We start from the raw sequence: 17,719 nt of genomic DNA, 5'->3' as shown, positions 1-17,719 counted from the left end.
AAATGGGCAAAGGACCCAAATAGACATTTTTTCCAAAGAAGACATACAAATGGCAAACAGGTACATTAAAAGATGCTCAACATCCCTAGTCATTAGGGAAATGCACATTAAAACCACCACACCTGTTAGAACGGCCATCATCAAAAAGACAAAGGTAGCAAATGGTGGCGTGAATGTGGAGAAAAGGGAACCCTGTGTACCACTGGTGGGAATATAAATTGGTACAGCCACTATGGAAAATAATATGAAGGATTCTCAAAATTGCCTAAACATAAATACGGTATAATTTAGCAATTCCACTTCTGGGTATATATCCAAAGAAAACAAAAACACTAACGTGAAAATATGTGCACCCCCCTGTTCATAGCAGCATTATATATATTTACAATAGCCGAGACATGAAAACTACCTAAGTATCCACCAATGGATGAATGGATAAAGTAGTTGTATATATACACAATGGAATATAAAAATGAGGAAATCCTACCATTTGTTACAGTGTGGACAGACCTTGAAGACATTATGCTAAATGGAATAAATCAGAGAAAGAATACAAATAGTGCATGAACTCATATACAGAATCTTAAAAAAATAAAAAACAAAACAAACTCATAGAAAAAGAGGTCAGACTTGGCATTACCAGAGGCTGAGGGTTGGGGGAGGGGAATTGGAGGAAGGTGGTCAAAAGGTAAACGTCCAGTTATAAGAAAAATAAGTACTAGGAATTTAATGTACAACATGATGACTATAGTTAACACTGCTGTATGATATAATACAGAAAGTTGTTAGGAGAGCCATCCTAACAATTATCACAGGAGAATTTTTTTTCTTTTTTCTTTATTCTTTCTCTTCTTTTTATTCTATCTACAGGAGATGACAGATGTTAGCTGAATCTATTGTGGTAATCATTTCACAATATATGTAAATCAAACCATGATGCCATGAACCTCAAACTTGTACAGTGGTGTGTGTCAATTAATTCTTAATAAAACTGGGGGAATAAAGAACAAAACTGAGGTGCCCCTGAGTTAGAAGAAATTCCATCTATGGGCTGCAGTTAGCTCCTGCCTGAGAGTTGCCAGCCTGCTGGCCTGCCCTGCAGATCTCAGACTCTCCAGCCCTCCAATCATGGAAGCCAATTCCTTGATCTCTCTCTCTCCCACTGGTTCAGGAAGAAAGAAGGACAAATGACAGCACCAGAATCAGTAAGCATGGCTGCTATAATAGAAATCAAGTCCAGATTATTAATCAAAATGTTTTGATAATTAGGAATCATCCTCAGTGGCTTAAAATATTTGGGTAGAATATTGTTGCCAAACAGATTTTTGTATGAACCACCACCAAAAAACCTATCAAACTATAGGTCTGACCTGTGTACACCGAACTTGAATCACTATCATTATAATGAAGTGTCACTGCCTCTCACCCACTTCCCAGACCTGTTTTATCTAGACTGGCCTATCTAAGGCCTTTGACTCAAGAGATAATGTGTCCCTTTTGACACATACTTGTCACAAGGATGTAATATGAGGTTTCTTTGGCCTCCCTCCAAAGGTGCTGCACCTCTTTACTAGAGTTACAGTCAACTAGGAAAGGGCACTGGCTCTGGGAGTCTGAACACCAGCATGAGACAAGACAGGCTGAGGGCACGGGGTCAGGAGATAAATGGAATTTCATTCTAAGTCCATATCAGAATAGGCTTAGTGAGTTTGCAGATACACTCTGAGGTTATTTTCCTTGTTTCTGAATGCACTGTTGGTATATACATAAACTGCAACTAAATGCAATCCCACTATTGGCTCCCTGACCAATGGAGTGAAGGCTACTAAATTAGAAAGGGCATATTTGAAACCTCTGAAGTAATCCTTACCCATAAAACACAAGACTGAATCTCTGGAGAAATTTCAGAAATGAGTACCAACGTCAAGTCTTGAGAAGATATTGGGGTGCTGTTATGGGTTAAATTGTGTTCCCCTCCAAAAGTTATGTTGCCATCCTGGCCCTCAGTATCTCAGAATGTGACCTTATTTGGAAATAGGGTCGCTGCAGAGGTAATCAGTTAAATTAAGATGAGATCAGACTGGTGTAGGGTGGGTCCTTAATCCAATATGACTGGTGTCTTTATAAGAAAAGGAGAGAGACAGAGAAGAGAATGCCATGTTAAGACACAGACACTCACAGAGGGATGATTCCATGTGATGAAGGAGTCAGGGACTGACGTGATGTAGCTGCAAGCTAAGGAATGCCAAGGATTGATGGGCACCACCAGAAGCCAGGAAGAGGCAAAAAAAGATTCTCCTCTGCAGATTTCTGAGGAAGCACTGTCCTCCAACAACTTGATTTTGGACTCCTAGCCACCAAGACTGTGAGACAATACATTTTCTGTTGTTTTTAGACACGCAGTTTATGGTACTTTGTTACAGCAGCCCTAGGAAACTCATATAGATGTTACCCGTTTCCCATCTTCATTTAACTTCCATTTCATCACTGAAAAAGTTAGATGGGTCTTGAAGAATGACATCGCAATATCTTAACAGACCAGGTGGTAACCTCAATCAGAGCTGACTAATCAGATATGCCTTGACTGAAGAAAATCAACAAAGCCTCTAGTAACTGGTATGAAGTTATTGAGAAGGCAGAAGATTTTTTTGAATAATAATAAACAAAGTCTATCAGAATCAATTTTCTTTCACTGGGCAGAGCCAACAGTATTTTTTACAATCTTAGTTCATCTCTGTGTTACCTTTCTAATTCTCTATCGTATCTAGGTCCACAGGGATTTTCATCATCTCACATTTCCACAGAACATTACCTGTCCACTGCATTAAAGACATCATGTCTACTGGACCTGATGAGCATAATTCACATAATATCTCAGGAAGAAAAATGCATGCAAGGTAATGGGCAATAAACCCCAAGAAAATTCCAGGACATGCCAGTTCAGGGAAATTGCTGGATGTCTGTTTTTCAGGCATGTTACAGCCTTAAAGGAATGACAATTGCTGCACTTTGTCCTACGAACCACAGAGAAAAAGTTAAACATTTAGTGAGCCTCTTTGATTTTTGGATGCAACATAAATCATATTTGGATGTGCTGCTCTGACCATTTACCAAGTAACCCGTACACCTTTAAATATAACCTAGAGAAGGCTCCCCAGCTGTCCGAGGTTGCGTTACAAGAGCTCTATCACCTGGGCCTTCACACCCAGCTGATCTAATGGTGCTTAAATTTCCTGTGGGCTAGTTGAATGCTAAAGGGAGCCTGCCACAAACCTCCATGTGAGTGTTTCAGAGTTCTGAGCAATAAAATTCTCCCTTCAGCAACTACTCTCCATTTGAGACATAGCTCTGGATTGTTGTGGGTCCTAGTAGAGACTGAAGAAGTCAGTCACCATAGAGCCAGTAACCAGGAACTTGAACTACTCTTATACTGAGTGTCATCCACTCTCCTAAGCCATATCTGGGCATGTGCAGCAGCACTCCGCTATCCACTGGAAGGGGCAGATATGAGACTGGGCTTGAGCAGCTCCTAATGGCCCAAGAAATTTGCATAAGCAGGTGATTGATACTCACAGCACACTTCAACCTAATGCACTGATTTCTCTCCCTCAACCCACATTTTTGGTTTCATGAGAAAGTTCCCTATGACAGGTTGACTGAAGAATAAAATATAAAATAAAAGCACCTGCTTTACTGATGTTCTCTTAAAAGATCTGGAAGATTTGTCCCTTTATTGTGATTTCCCCTAGCGGAGTTGTCCTGGCATGTGAGTTGTTTATGTTTTAAATACAGCAGAATCCCTTCTTTTTTTTTTTTTTTAAACCTGTATTTTTTTTTTAACATCTTTATTGGAGTATAATTGTTTTACAATGGTGTATTAGTTTCTGCTTTATAACAAATTGAATCAGCTATACATATACATATATCCCCATATCTCCTCCCTCTTGTGTCTCCCTCCCACCCTCCCTAGAGCTCTAATTTGAGCCATAAAACACGCGTATTAACTGACTGGTAATTTCTGCTCTAAAGATATTTTAATTTTGTTTATTTCTTTAATCAAAGATGGGACAGCTGAAGTGGTGGTGCTGGGATTTGGCAAATTCACAGGCAACTCTCAAGGCTGAAGGAGTCAGAGCCACATGGGAGAATACCAAGCTAAAAATAAAAGTCTAAAATCAAAACGTGAAATGAAAATCATTAATAGAAAATAGAGAAGGATGCAGAAGTAAAGGTAAGTGTCACAGATGTTCTAACACATAAGGTCAGCAGAGCAGATTTGTAGTTGTCCTGAGGGTACAATAAAGGGAGCTTTATGACAAGTAAAGTAGGTAGAGTTAATTGGGGAAGGGAGGGGGATATATGGAAAGAACCTATCAGGGAGATTTTTCAGAAGAGACCAGGCAGACAAGTATTTGAAATTTGGGGTTAGGTTGGATGTTATTGACTATGTTTTATCTAGTAAAGAGAATACACACACTAAGTATTTAAACCTTCACAAAAGAACCGAGCGTTTAAACATTTTCTTTAAAAACTAGGAATTCTTATTTGGAATTCTAATATTTAAAATATATAAAAGCAAAGACACTCTGATTGGATGGGAGACATGCTGCAAGCTGACAGTTCCCCTGCCTTGGTCTCCTTCCTACCGTTAAGCTGCCACTGGTTTAAAAACCATCAGTGTTTATGCAAGTTTTTACTGAGAACAAAATCACTGCTGCATTTTTTAAAAAACAGCAATGAATTAAAATGGAAGACAACCTAAATTTTCCCCCAAAATGTATATGAAAGTTATAAAAATGGTAGCTATAAATTCTTCTCCTATATCTTTGACAACTTTTACATTTATATAAGTCTCATTTTTTTGCAGTCTCAAAAAAGTCTCCGTGTGATTCTAGAAGCATAATGTAAATGCTTGAAATAGTGATAAAATATTTGTTTACCAATTGTGTCTGGGCCCCATGGGGACTTAACAGTCTTATCCTACACCTACCTTGAAGCGGGAATGAACATTTCAGTAAAACGTGTAGTAGTTTCTAAGGCTTTGTGAAATTAAATTTGCTTTGGGGGATTCAATAAAGATTTTGTAGAAAAAAGGAGGAGAGCGTTGTATTCGCATGCCACACAAAAATACTCAATATAGGGCTTCGCTGGTGGCTCAGTGGTTGAGAATCTGCCTGCCAATGCAGGGGACACGGGTTCAAGCCCTGGTCTGGAAAGATCCCACATGCCGCGGAGCAACTAGGCCCGTGAGCCACAACTACTGAGCCTGCGCGTCTGGAGCCTGTGCTCCGCAACGAGAGGCCGCGATAGTGAGAGGCCCGCGCACCGCGATGAAGAGTGGCCCCCGCTCGCCACAACTAGAGAAAAAGCCCTCGCACAGAAACGAAGACCCAACACAGCCAAAAATAAATAAATAAAAAATAAAATAAAATAAAAATTCCCACCATTAAAAATACTCAATATAATTCCCTTAGACATCTGAGTTCTATCTCCAAAGTTCTAATGCATTTACAGTCATGTCCTTTCCGTCTCACCCTTCCAGAACCCAATGTTTGCAGCTCTCTTCGCTTCGGTTTTCCCCACCACTCCTATCCTCAGGTCTTGCTATAATCCTTCCCTTACTTCTTCCCCTAGGTACGGAGCAATTGAACAGCATTCCCAGCCTCACCATTTGCTCAGCAAAGAATACAATCTCCCCACACTCCATTCCTCTGAGAAGTCAGTAAATAGCTGATTATTTTTCTGTCATTTTTTCTTTCATATTTCTAACTCACTTAGCTTCAGATAACTGGTGGAGTAAATCCCCCCTGACAACCAGTTATATATTTTTACTATCTCCTCCTTCATTAATTCTACAGTTCCTAGCCCTACCTCTACCTAGGGCCTCTCCATGGCATATTATGGCAAGCTTTCTAATATTGTATAGGCTGGACCGGAAAGGCTAGATTAAGTTGTAGTAACAAAGAAATCCAAAATCTCGGTGACAGGAAAAAAAATCTAAATATATGTCTTGCTCTTTCTATTTACCTATTGTGCCTTTCCACCACACTCCAGAACCTAGTCTGATGAAGCAAACGCCATCTCAGACATTGCTGGTCAGTGACAGAGGGAAAGAGAGCTCTGGGGGGAAGGTGGCAGGGCGGGGGGGATGGTCTTGCAGCAATAATTGAATGCATAGGCTAAGATGGGATCTATTTCTTATAACTCATCGCCCATCCACAAAGGAGCCAAAAAGCACATTATTCTATACACCCAGAAGGTGGGAAGCCAGAAATAATTGCAGTCGTCACTAACGATTACCACACTGTGTTAATAACATCTCAGCCCACCTCTCATTTTCCTCCCCCACAAATGCAGAGGTACAGTTCTAAGGTTTTGACACTATTTGTGCCCTGCCCACTTACTTTATTTCTTGCAAAAACAGCTCATTCTACTCTGCCATCCGTATTGCCTCCTTTTTCTCTTTTTAATCTCCACTTTCCTTTTTCTAAGTATTCTCAACAAAATATTTTGTCCATGCTATAGAGGAGTCGGAGGATGAAATGTGGAATTTTGCCAAATTCACTCTAAAATGTGGTTTGAAAGCTTTCCTGCGTGAGAACTGTCAGAAAATAATCAGCAGATTCTCAGTCTCTTCAATTATCCCAAGAAATGATAAAAGCTAGCCATAGATTTGTGGTGGATAGAAACCAAAATTAATTTTTGTCACTTGCATCATTTTAGTCTGTATGTGAGGGGGCAGCAGTAATTCACGACTGGGTTATAACTGATTCTTAAAATTTTCTCCTATTTAGATTGGAGGTGATTGGTGGCTGGTATTATAATTTATTCTTTTTCATCAGAACATCCAATACTGATTTGCACATAGTAGGTGGTTCCAAATTGTTAGTGATATTGTACAATAAGACCCTGATTCCTTCTTAGGAATGTTTAAATAGGCCAGTAGAAGCAAGGACCACTTTTCTTTCTGCAAAGACCCCTTATTGATTATAATTACTGTTAACACTCTATATAATCCACTTTCATATACAATTTTACACTTAATTCTCACAACAATTTTACAAGTATCCATTATCTTCCCAAATTTGAAAGTGGAGGAACACGTTCTCAGAAAGATTAAATTACTTTCCCAGTTGTAAGTGACAACTTAGTCGTCAGGGAAATCTGCAACAGGAACTCATATTTTCTGAATATAAATCCAGTTTTTTTTCCATTAATAATCTATTATAACTCTTGAAGCCAGATGTATTAGTTAGGATCAGGTTTGGCTGCATATACCAACAACAACAGAACAAGACAGAAGTTCTTTTCCTTTTGCCTCTATGTGGAGGTGGGCAGACTAGAGCCGCTGTGGTGACCCTATGGAATCATCAGGGACCAGGCTTCAGTCTTTCTTCCTCACTGCCTAGCACATGGTTGCCACCCTCAGTATCAGTTTATGTTCCATGAGGACAGTTGGTTTCCAGGGTTTCCAGCCATCACCTCCCTGTTGAGGGTTATGCAGAGAATTGCAGATAGTGCTAAAAATGAGCGCTTCCCAACCGAGTCAGCTCTCTGTAAGCAATGTTCTCTGAAGTCCCCCACAAAACTTCCATCTATGTGTCATTGGTCAGAACTTAGCATATGACCACATCTCACTCTAAGGGTGGCTCGGAAATCTGGGGAATATAGTCTTTAGTTCTGAGAGGCAATGAACTCAAGGTAAAACTCAGGGATCTGTCACCAAGGAGCAGGGGAAGAATGGATATTGTATAGGACAATGGCAATCTCAGCCAGTTCAGGACCTGATTTCAATCTGAATTCTCTCTCCATCTCCAACCTCCAGTAAATAATTAACCAAGAGACTTACCATGAAATTGATAGTACTGTATTTTATCATTGTGAGGTGTACTCTTCCACCAACACCTTTTCACATGATGTGACTTACTATCAATAGAATCAATAAAATCAGTGAGAATTTTGATTACCATTACTTGTCACCTGTCCTAACAGCCAGACTCTGTTTGCCTTAGTTTGTCATAGATGCTGCATAGATGCTGCCTACATGTAGGCTTGCAAGAGTCCCAGGACCTGAGCCTCTCCTGAGGAAGGACAGTGCTCCATGCCCTGCCATGCTTGGACTCAACACATTTATTCATTAAGTTATTATTCTTTCATTTATTCAATAATTCAAAAATATTTCTTGAGTACCTAAAGCCAAGTATTGTACTGGGCCCTGAGGACACACCAGAGAACCATGCCTTTGCTTTAATGGGTCTTGCACTCTTCTGGGGACAATGTGACAGAGACAACAAATTATACAAAAATATATATACCTGAAGTGCTAAGTGCAAAGAAAAATAGAACAGGGTATGGGATAAGGGGTGTGCCTGTGGGGAGTGGGGGACATTTTAGAATTTATAGTCAAAGAAAGTCTGTGATAGGTGATATTTGAGTGGCTACTTAATTGAAGAAGAGTGCCGATGTGCATACCCAGAGGAAGGACATGCCAGGCAGTGTGGGATTTAGGATTAAGCTACTCTCTCAGACCCAATATTTGATCCAGTGACCCTGTGATAAAAAAAAAAAAAATGAGCTATCAAACCATGAAAATACATGGAAGAAACTTACATGCATATAGCTAAGTAGCCAGTCTGAAAAGGCTATCCAAGTGTGATTTCAATATATGACGTTCTTGAGAAGGTAAAACTTCAGAGACAGTAAAAGATCAGTGGATAGATAACAGGGGTCTGTGAGGAAGGAGGGATGAATGAGTGGAACATGGGATTTTTAGGGCAGTGAAACCATTCTGTATGATACTGAAATGGTGAACACAGGGTATTATGCATTTATCAAAACCCATAGAATGTACAACAGAATGAACCCTAATGTGAACTATGGACTTCAGGTAATAATAATGTTTGATATTGGTTCATCAATTGTAACGTACCACACTAATGCAAGATGTTAATAATAGGAGTGTGTGTGCATGCGAGATAGAGAGGGAGAGAGAGGCGGGTGGGAGAAAGGGAGTATATGGGGAATCTGTTCTTTCTGCACAGTTTTTCTGTAAATTCAAAATTCTCTAACAAATAGTCTCTTTTTTAAAAAGGGAAGAATGCATAAAGGGATGAGAAGAATTTGTGACTGCTTTTGCAATCGACCACAGCATCAAAGACCATTTGCCAAACCTTACCCTCCAGATTCACTTCCTAATTCATCTACCCAGCCTCCTGGTCCAATGACCTACCAACCCCCAACCCAGTCCCTGATACAACTGCATTTCTATACCCAGGTGCATTTTCTGATGTTCTTCCCTTAGCTGGGGGGCTCTGAACTCCTCTTCTCTGTGTGTTAAAGTTCTGTTCATTTCTTAACCAGACTCTTACTTTCTCCATGAATCTTGTCAGTATCCTTTAGTCAAAAAGAATCCCTTCTTCCTTTGCATTCCAGCAACATCCTGCAAGTACCTTATTACTGATCCTGGTTGGCCTTATATTATGCTGTTATTGTATCTGTTTTTTATCTGTTTTCCTTGAAGGCCAGTTCCTTGTCTTAATTTTCTTTGATTCAACTATAATGCTAAACACAGTGCAAGGCACATAACGGGAATGGAGTGAATGTTGACTGGAAACTGTAATTAAACGTAGAAGAGATGTGATAATTTAGTCATGAAGGTCCTGTTTTCTTGGCTTTTTTCTAAGTAGTCTGGATTTCCTGGTCCTCTTTCACTGCTAATGACCCAAATGCCATTTTATTTGTAAAATATAAAGAATGGTATGGAGAGAAAGTTATTAAATTACACAAACGATAATAATAGCAAATGATTTCATGTAAAGTATGTGGTGGAAAGGGAAACTGGATCTATTGCATATAAAGAATATCACATTTTACTTATGGGCTGTGGTGAAGGAAAATACATATAAATTATTAGCTATTACAGCCAGTAGATTCCTATTGTAATTGACAATGCTAACATTATAAACACAGACATAGAGTTTCACAAGAATGAATTTGGTATTCAATACTGTACCATTTGGGGGTACATTTTTCTTTATTACTTTGACAATCGGAAACAACAGGAATTTGAGTTGCTGAATTTAATTGATAAGCAGATTGCCTTTTGCCAACTATTGAGCTCTAATGGCCCAAGGTCTGTTCATTTTTTCAACATCATTTCTGTGCAATTGAAATAAAATGATCAATTAGTCTTTTAAGCACAGCATCTGTGTTTCGAGGGCAAGTTGAGAATGGAAGTAAAAATTGATTTTGTGGACGAGTCTCGGAGGGGTACTGGCTCTTTCCCTTCAGGAAAGTTCCCATCTCTGAGCAGAAAGCAGCTGCTAGAATTAGGGCACAAGTGAAAGATGTGTGTAGGTTTAGTACACAACCTATGGAGAAGTTTTAAACTGGTAACAACTGACCTAAGTGAGAGCTAATCTAATGCTACATTAGCTGAGAAAAACAAGTAAGCAATACTTACTCAGTGTTACACACCCGGAAGGGAAACAAGGCCATGACCCGAACTATACATGGGCTCTACCGCTGCCACTATGAGGGGCAAGTGGGGCTGGGATAGGAACCAAGGAGGGAGAATCTCCATTGATGGGAAACTCTATCTTCTCCAAAACTAGATAATGGCTTCACATAATTCCCTAGGTTTTGTAATATACACTTATCAATACAAATGCTTGTATGGATGTGCTTAGTGAGTACTGTTTATTTAGAAAATGGTGCTCAGAAATGTATGTATTCTAAAGTGTATATATAGGACTAAGATAACACCAGAAGGAATAATCTGTAGTAGTCAGAAAGAATCTTAAGTTAATGCATGTAGCCCAGAATGTAGGGGAAAAAATGAGCAAGACCATGATATGCATAAACCCAACTGACTATCAATATCCTACACGACAAGCAAGACATGCCTAGTTGGAAAAGCTCCATAGATTCACTGACACCCCAAATTTTGGTTAAAAAGATAGCCTCCTGTTGTTTAGTTTCCAGTGATGGAGCCTAGAGTTCATCAGACCCATTCCACTGCTGTGAACACTAGCCCAAGCAGTCATCTCTATCCCTCCCCCTTCCAACACACACACACACACACACACACACACCACTTCAAACTCAAAGGGGAGGAATGACAAAGTTCATTTATCAAATCATAATAAAAAAAATTTAACTCATTTGGTTGTTTTGATTATTAAATGAGCCAAACTTTATAAAATGCCTTGCACATGGAAATCTCATAAAATTTGCTACTGCTGTTACTACTGCTGCTGCTACTGTCTGGCTCTGAGGCAACACATAATCTAGGTATTAACAATTATGCATAATGAGTCAGTTGTGATATAATGTAAAGAGCTGATCTTGGGATCACATCAGCCTGGGTTTGAAACCACTTACTAACAACCGAGAGTTTGGCTTATTTACTCAACTTCCCTGAATCTCCACTTCTTCCTCTGTAAAATGGAGCAGTAACATTTACCTCAGGATTGTTGTAAGGAATTAATGTATAATAACTAGGAAGTAGGTGGTGATTGATACATGTCAACGTCTTCTGAGATTTCCTCCTAAACATTTCCTGTGAGAGTCTCCACTCCAGACATGAGGATGCAGCACGGGAATAAGTGGGTTGTACACCCGATATTCCTTCCAACACTGAGTGATTGATGGAAACCTGTTATCTCTTTCTGAGCAGCAGCTGCTGTTGACTGCCACACAAGTGCCCCCTGGAACATGCTGTTAGCAGATAGTGATGCTTTATTGCCCATAGTCAGCTGACCATTTCTCTGGAGGAGCGAAAATCCCTAATACAGTGTGTGAACCAATGTGGCCAAACTATTCAGAATTTGGTCCCGGATGGATACAAGAGTGATCACATCCTTAACTATCCCATTTCCAGCAACTTTGCATGCTTACAAAGCACTGAAAAGCCCATTCATTATAATTGCCCACCTACAATGCCCCAGTTTATATGTTTATCTTGAAAGCCAATTATATTCCTAAGTTTGTTTTGCAACTTTTCTCCCAGGAAATTTCTAGCCATTCTCTAGAGTTAAGCTGTTGTATGACTTCTTTATCTCCTTCCAGAATCCTTTCCCATTCTATTTGGCACCTAGAAGTTGGCCATGAGATTTGAAGTGAATACTAATGTGACTCCTGTACTAGCCCTTCTGCAAAGAGGCAGAGTAATCTTGGAGGCAAGGGCTTTACAGTATGATACAGTCCTTATTATCTCCCTGTATGGGACCTATATTAGTTAAGCCTCGCTTCTCTCAATTGTGAAATGGAGAGAATGCATTCTGGTAAAGAATGGTTGATGCTGACGTGAATGCATGAAAGGAAAATGCGTAGCACGTAGTTGATACTCAACTTTTTAATGGGTCTTTCTTTTTCATACAGATTTGCTCAGTCTACTTTTTTTTTTTTTTGCCAAGTGCTATTTAAATTTATTTATTTATTTTTTATTTATGGCTGTGTTGGGTCTTCGTTTCTGTGCGAGGGCTTTCTCTAGTTGTGGCAAGCGGGGGCCACTCTTCATCGCGGTGCGCGGGCCTCTCACTATCGCGGCCTCTCTTGTTGCGGAGCACAGGCTCCAGACGCGCAGGCTCAGTAATTGTGGCTCACGGGCCTAGTCGCTCCGCGGCATGTGGGATCTTTCCAGACCAGGGCTCGAACCCGTGTCCCCTGCATTGGCAGGCAGATTCTCAACCACTGCACCACCAGGGAAGCCCCACAGTCTATCTCCTTAATCCCCCTTGTTAAAAACTTACTCCGAACCTCTTGCCCATTTCAACTCAGCCCTGTCACAACTTGAGAGAAGCAATCTGTGAGCAAGTAGCTGCAGCAATGCCTCCAGCTGTATAATCCCAAAGCTTCAGTGCTTGGTGATGGCTTGGGAAGGATGGCACCTTCCCAGGAAGAAGTGACACTATGGTTCCACCTTCTGTGAGACCACAGGCAGCCTGACAGATAAGAACATTTCCTGGGCTCCCACTGGGCTCAAAGCACCTGATTAGGTTCAGTGAGGGATGACAAAGGAAGGAGAAGATGGGCCTCCTTCCTGGCTGCTCCCTCCACCAACTGCTTAGAAGCCTGAGAGGAGCCTGGGAGTCAAGGTTAGCTGGAAGATGTCACATCACAGCACCCTCTACTCAAGGAGAGCTCATTTTGAGCTGGCAAGTATTCTGTTAGCACAGAAAATATTCATTCCTGGAGTAAGGGAATTGGGAGTTAACCAGATCCAGGGCACTCAGGAGGCCTTGTGAATCACAGACATGCTGAACAACCTCAAAACTCTGCTGAGAACACTGAGACTATGTATTCCAGTCACAAAGGAGCACAGAAGCCTTTTGTAAACCAAGGGAAGGTAGATGCTGTGGGATTGCTTCGCAGAGAGGACAAAATCTAGGACAGCAGCTACAATAAAGCCACAGCTAAGCCACAGTCCTCCTGGTGTCTCTTTTTACTCAGTCCTTCTTAAATTTTCTGATTTGTCTTTCAAAAGACAAAAAAGATCAAAAGGAAAATCTCTTGTTTGACCAGAGAAGGGCTGGGAATGGCAGGGGAGGTGCGCAGAGGCCAGGCAGGGGCTTGTTTATCTCTATGGTGGATCCGTTCCTCCTTGGGAAGAGCAGGCTGTTCCACCCCGAGACAATGGGGAGCATAATTGCCCCGCTGTCTCAATTATTTCTGAAATTCAAACTTGCAAGGGCGGATTTATGTGTTTGCCTTTAGGAGAAAACCCAAGCCCTCCCACATAGTCGTGGGCTTTGTTCACACGGTTTTCTTCTGCGAGTTTCACTCTCCCGGGGATAACTAGATTCTTGTAGAAACTAAACTGAAGTGCAAGATTAATCCAGGTTGGTTACATGCCAGTTGTTTTCTACAAACCTTTGAAGGTGGATGTGTGATAGACATTTCTAATTATTTATAATGACACTTTTATTACGATGGCTCTTTTCTCCTAAGGACTTTGTGATTTCAGCATGCTCTAGAAGGCTAGAGTTATTCATCACAGCTTATTTATTTAAAAATTGAGGTGAGGTGAATATGGAAATAAGCAATCTAAAACTTTCTTTTAAATCATATTTTATACATCTTTCCATTATTAACATTTTTATATTGCCAAGAGTGCTTACTTTCCTCTTCCAATTCAGTTATATATATATATTTTTCAAGACAAATTTCAAAGTTGTAACTTAAAACAATTTAAAACAAAGTCAATAATGCTTAAAAGCAACTTTAGTATAGGAGAAAAACTCCAGATTTGAGACAAAACACTACATTTAGTTTAGCTGTACCACTTTAGAAAATGTTATTTAACCTTTCCAGCCTCAGTGTCTTTAGGTATAAAACAAGGATGAAGATGTCTACTTGACTGAATTGTGGTTATGAGAGTTGAATGTGATTAATCAAGTGCATGAAAGCTACCAGGTGAAAGAGTTTGATAATTAGTGTTCTCCTGGGTAAATATCATATAGAGAGTAATGTTCACAGAACTGAAGAATAGCTTTGAACAGAGGTTCATATTTGAGGATCATGGATAAAGGTTCAAAGATGGGCTTCTTCAGGAAGCCCATGAATACCCTGAAAACAATGTGCAAAACTTCTGGGCATCTGTGTATGTTAGGACTCTCTGGGTTGTGACAGAAACTGAACCCATACCAGCTTATTCTATCAAGAAAGTACAGGTAGAAGCCTGGGTAGCTTGGGAACAGCTGGAATCAGGGCTTGGAATACAGCCAAGGTGCTCCACCTAGAGGCTCTGTTTCTTCTTCAGATGGGCATTATCTGTAAGCAGATAGGGTGAGGGATCCTGGAGAAAGACAACCAGGCATGACTTTCTTGACATAAGACATTTTGGCCTAAACTGTTTTGTGATCTAAGCCTGGCCATTATGCTTGCCCTAGAACAGGTCTCAGTAACTAATGTTCTTAAGGGAAGTAAGGGAATGCAGGAACGAAAGAAGTAAAAGCAGTCAAGAAACAATAGTTCAGCAATAAAACAGAGTCCTAGTTCCTCCTTAAGGGATCTACCTAACAATCTGATACAGTCTGAGTTCTGCAGGAACTAAGCCCCCCACCCAGCTGGAGGATGCAATGATGACGTTGACCCTCCTGACTTCAATCAACTAAAGCCCGGACGCTGGCCACCTTTGCCCCAGTGCTATGGTGAATTCTTCTCTGCTCAAGCCCCTTCATGAGTATGCATGTTCCCTTAGCTTAGAACTTCCCCAATTTTGCAGTTCGGGGAGACACTGCTTTGGGAAAGACCCCTGGTGCTCTCCTTACTTGCTGCAGGTAATGATAAATCCTTCCTTCTCCCGATCTTTGGCTTGGTTTTGTCTTTCGCCTCAACACCCACTAAGAGGGGAACCTAGTTTCTGTTTAACATATTCACTTTTACACAGGTGACCAGCTTCTTGAAAACACATTGAGGGGCATGGATTCAGACGATTACATCACCCATACTAGAGAGGAACTGGTTCTCTCTCTTCCCAAGTTAAGAAGTCTCAGGAAAGGACACTGATCATTCTGTCTTGATCAGAACATCACTGTGGCCAGGAGGCAGGGAATTTAAAATGCTAGTGGGGACCACTTGCATGAAAGAGTAGGGAAAAAAAAAAATTTCCTAGGAGAAAAAGGGGCTTGAGTGTGGCTCCAGGGAGACAAAATTCACATAAATGGACTATTTTGTGGGAATTCTTTATCAGATTTTCAAATGTTTTCATTCACCATAGAAGAACCACATATCTGCAGATTTGAGAATTAAGAGGTTGTTTCCTTTTGTGGAAATATCTTGTGGCAGATATTTCTTAAAGAAACCCAATGTTTCTGTGAATATGTAAAACGTTTTCACTTAACTGCAGTCCTATGATTAAAAAATTAATGCAAAGTTATTTATTCATAACCTTCACATAAATTAATATTCCAATTGAAGTGCACAGAAGACTCCAATTAAGTTTAATAATTCTCACTGGACATCTTAGGTTCCATAAAAATGGCTAATATCTGTAACTAGCTATCAATTTAACTCAACAAATATTTGAATACTTATTATGCATAAGATTTGAGCTTAGATAATGTTAAGGGAGAGTTGACCCCTTGAGGAAAACATCCTTAGTATCTGTGATGATTAATTTTACGTGTCAACTTGGCTAGGCTATGGTGTCCAATTGTTTATCAAACGCCAGTCTTGACGTTGCTGTGAAGGTATTTTTAGATGTGATGAACACTGAAATCAGTAGACGAGTAAAGCAGGTCAGTTTCCATACTGTGCGTGGAGACTAATCAGCTGAAGGCCTTAAAAGCAAAGACAGGTTTCTCAAAGTGGCAATTTGGCCTCAAGACCGCAGCATAAAAACCTTGCCTAAGTTTCCAGCCAGCAGACTTCCATACTGCAGACTTTGGACTGAACACTGTAACAACAGCGCTGCCTGGAATTTCCAGCCTGCTCTACAGATTTCAGACTTGCAAGTCCCCACAATCATGCGAACCAATTCCTTAAACTAAGGCAGAGTCTCTCTCTTTCTCTCTCTCTCCTATTGGTTTTGCTTCTCGAGACTCTTGGCTAATACAATATCCCTAAAATATAAAGGGTATCTAAAATTTAGAAGAAAAAGCCAACAACCCAAGAATAAAATGAGCAGAAGAAGCAGACCTTCCGCAAGTTCACCTACCTTGGCGTGAACCTCGACCACCTGCTTGGCCTACCAGCATCTCGGGCCGTGGGGCTGCGGGGCTGCGGGGCTGCGGGGCTGCGGGGCTGCGGGGCTGCGGGGCTGCGGGGCTGCGGGGCTGCGGGGCTGCGGGGCTGCGGGGCTGCGGGGCTGCGGAACCGGGCTGCGGAGGAAGCCTACTCCTGGCTAAAGCGGCTGCGCAAGACCGAGACCGAGGCGCCGCCCACGAGAAGCCCGACGCGGTAGAGCTGCACCTGAGGGTCATAATCGTCCTGCCTGAGATGGTGCGTAGCATGGGAGGGGCGTCTACGACTGCAAGAGCTTCAGCCAGGTGGAAATCAAGCCTGAGATGATGGGCCCCTACCTGAGCGAGTTCTCCACCACCTACAGGCCTGTGAAGTACGGTGGGCCCGGCATCAGGACCACCCACTTCCCGTGCTTCTTCCCCCTCAAGTAGCCTGACAGCCAATAAAGGAACAGCCTTCTCAAAAAAAAAAAAAAAAAAAAAAAAGTGTTCTGTGACTGTTTCACATAAAAAGAAATACGAAAGATACTTAATGTTGCTCAAAATTAGGGACATCACATTAACAGTAAGTTAAAATATCTATCTTACATATCAGAATGACAAAAAATCAAATACTTTAATTTCTTATTAAAAAACAAATGAACTCAATTGTTGATTATGTAACCACACAGAGATGAAAGTTACTTCAGGTTAAAAAAATAACTTCAAGTGATTACTTTTAGTAGTAAATACATTGTTATTTTAAAACTACAAAAGGTGTGTTTAAGATAAAACTAGGTAATTACATTAAGGTAGTTAAGGGAGGAGTTTTCATCATGAGAAAACGGAGAAAAGATACACATATAAAGTAAAACAAGTTAAATATAAACCTACAGTCTTAAATTTGAATTGGAAACATTTTTTTTCTCTTAAAAAACCCCTACATTTCCTGACTCTGTCCACAGAAAAGGCCTAGTAGCAATGAGAAGTTGTGTGGTTTGTAAATAATTTTCCACTAAAATATTCTAGGACTTTTCGTGAAACAACTGTTTATA

General features: G+C 40.6%; 1 pseudogene; it reads left to right on the top strand.

The window, feature by feature from the left end:
- The first annotated feature begins 12,291 nt into the window (after window positions 1-12,291).
- LOC133093283 (small ribosomal subunit protein uS19-like) lies at window positions 12,292-17,117 on the top strand (annotated as a pseudogene).
- Window positions 17,118-17,719: the final 602 nt, after the last annotated feature.

This window comes from Eubalaena glacialis, chromosome 6 (genome assembly GCF_028564815.1).
Source record: "Eubalaena glacialis isolate mEubGla1 chromosome 6, mEubGla1.1.hap2.+ XY, whole genome shotgun sequence".
NCBI classification, from domain to species: Eukaryota; Metazoa; Chordata; class Mammalia; order Artiodactyla; family Balaenidae; genus Eubalaena; species Eubalaena glacialis.
Note: the sequence above shows the minus strand (reverse complement) of the source record. Positions and strands in the feature narration are given on the sequence as shown.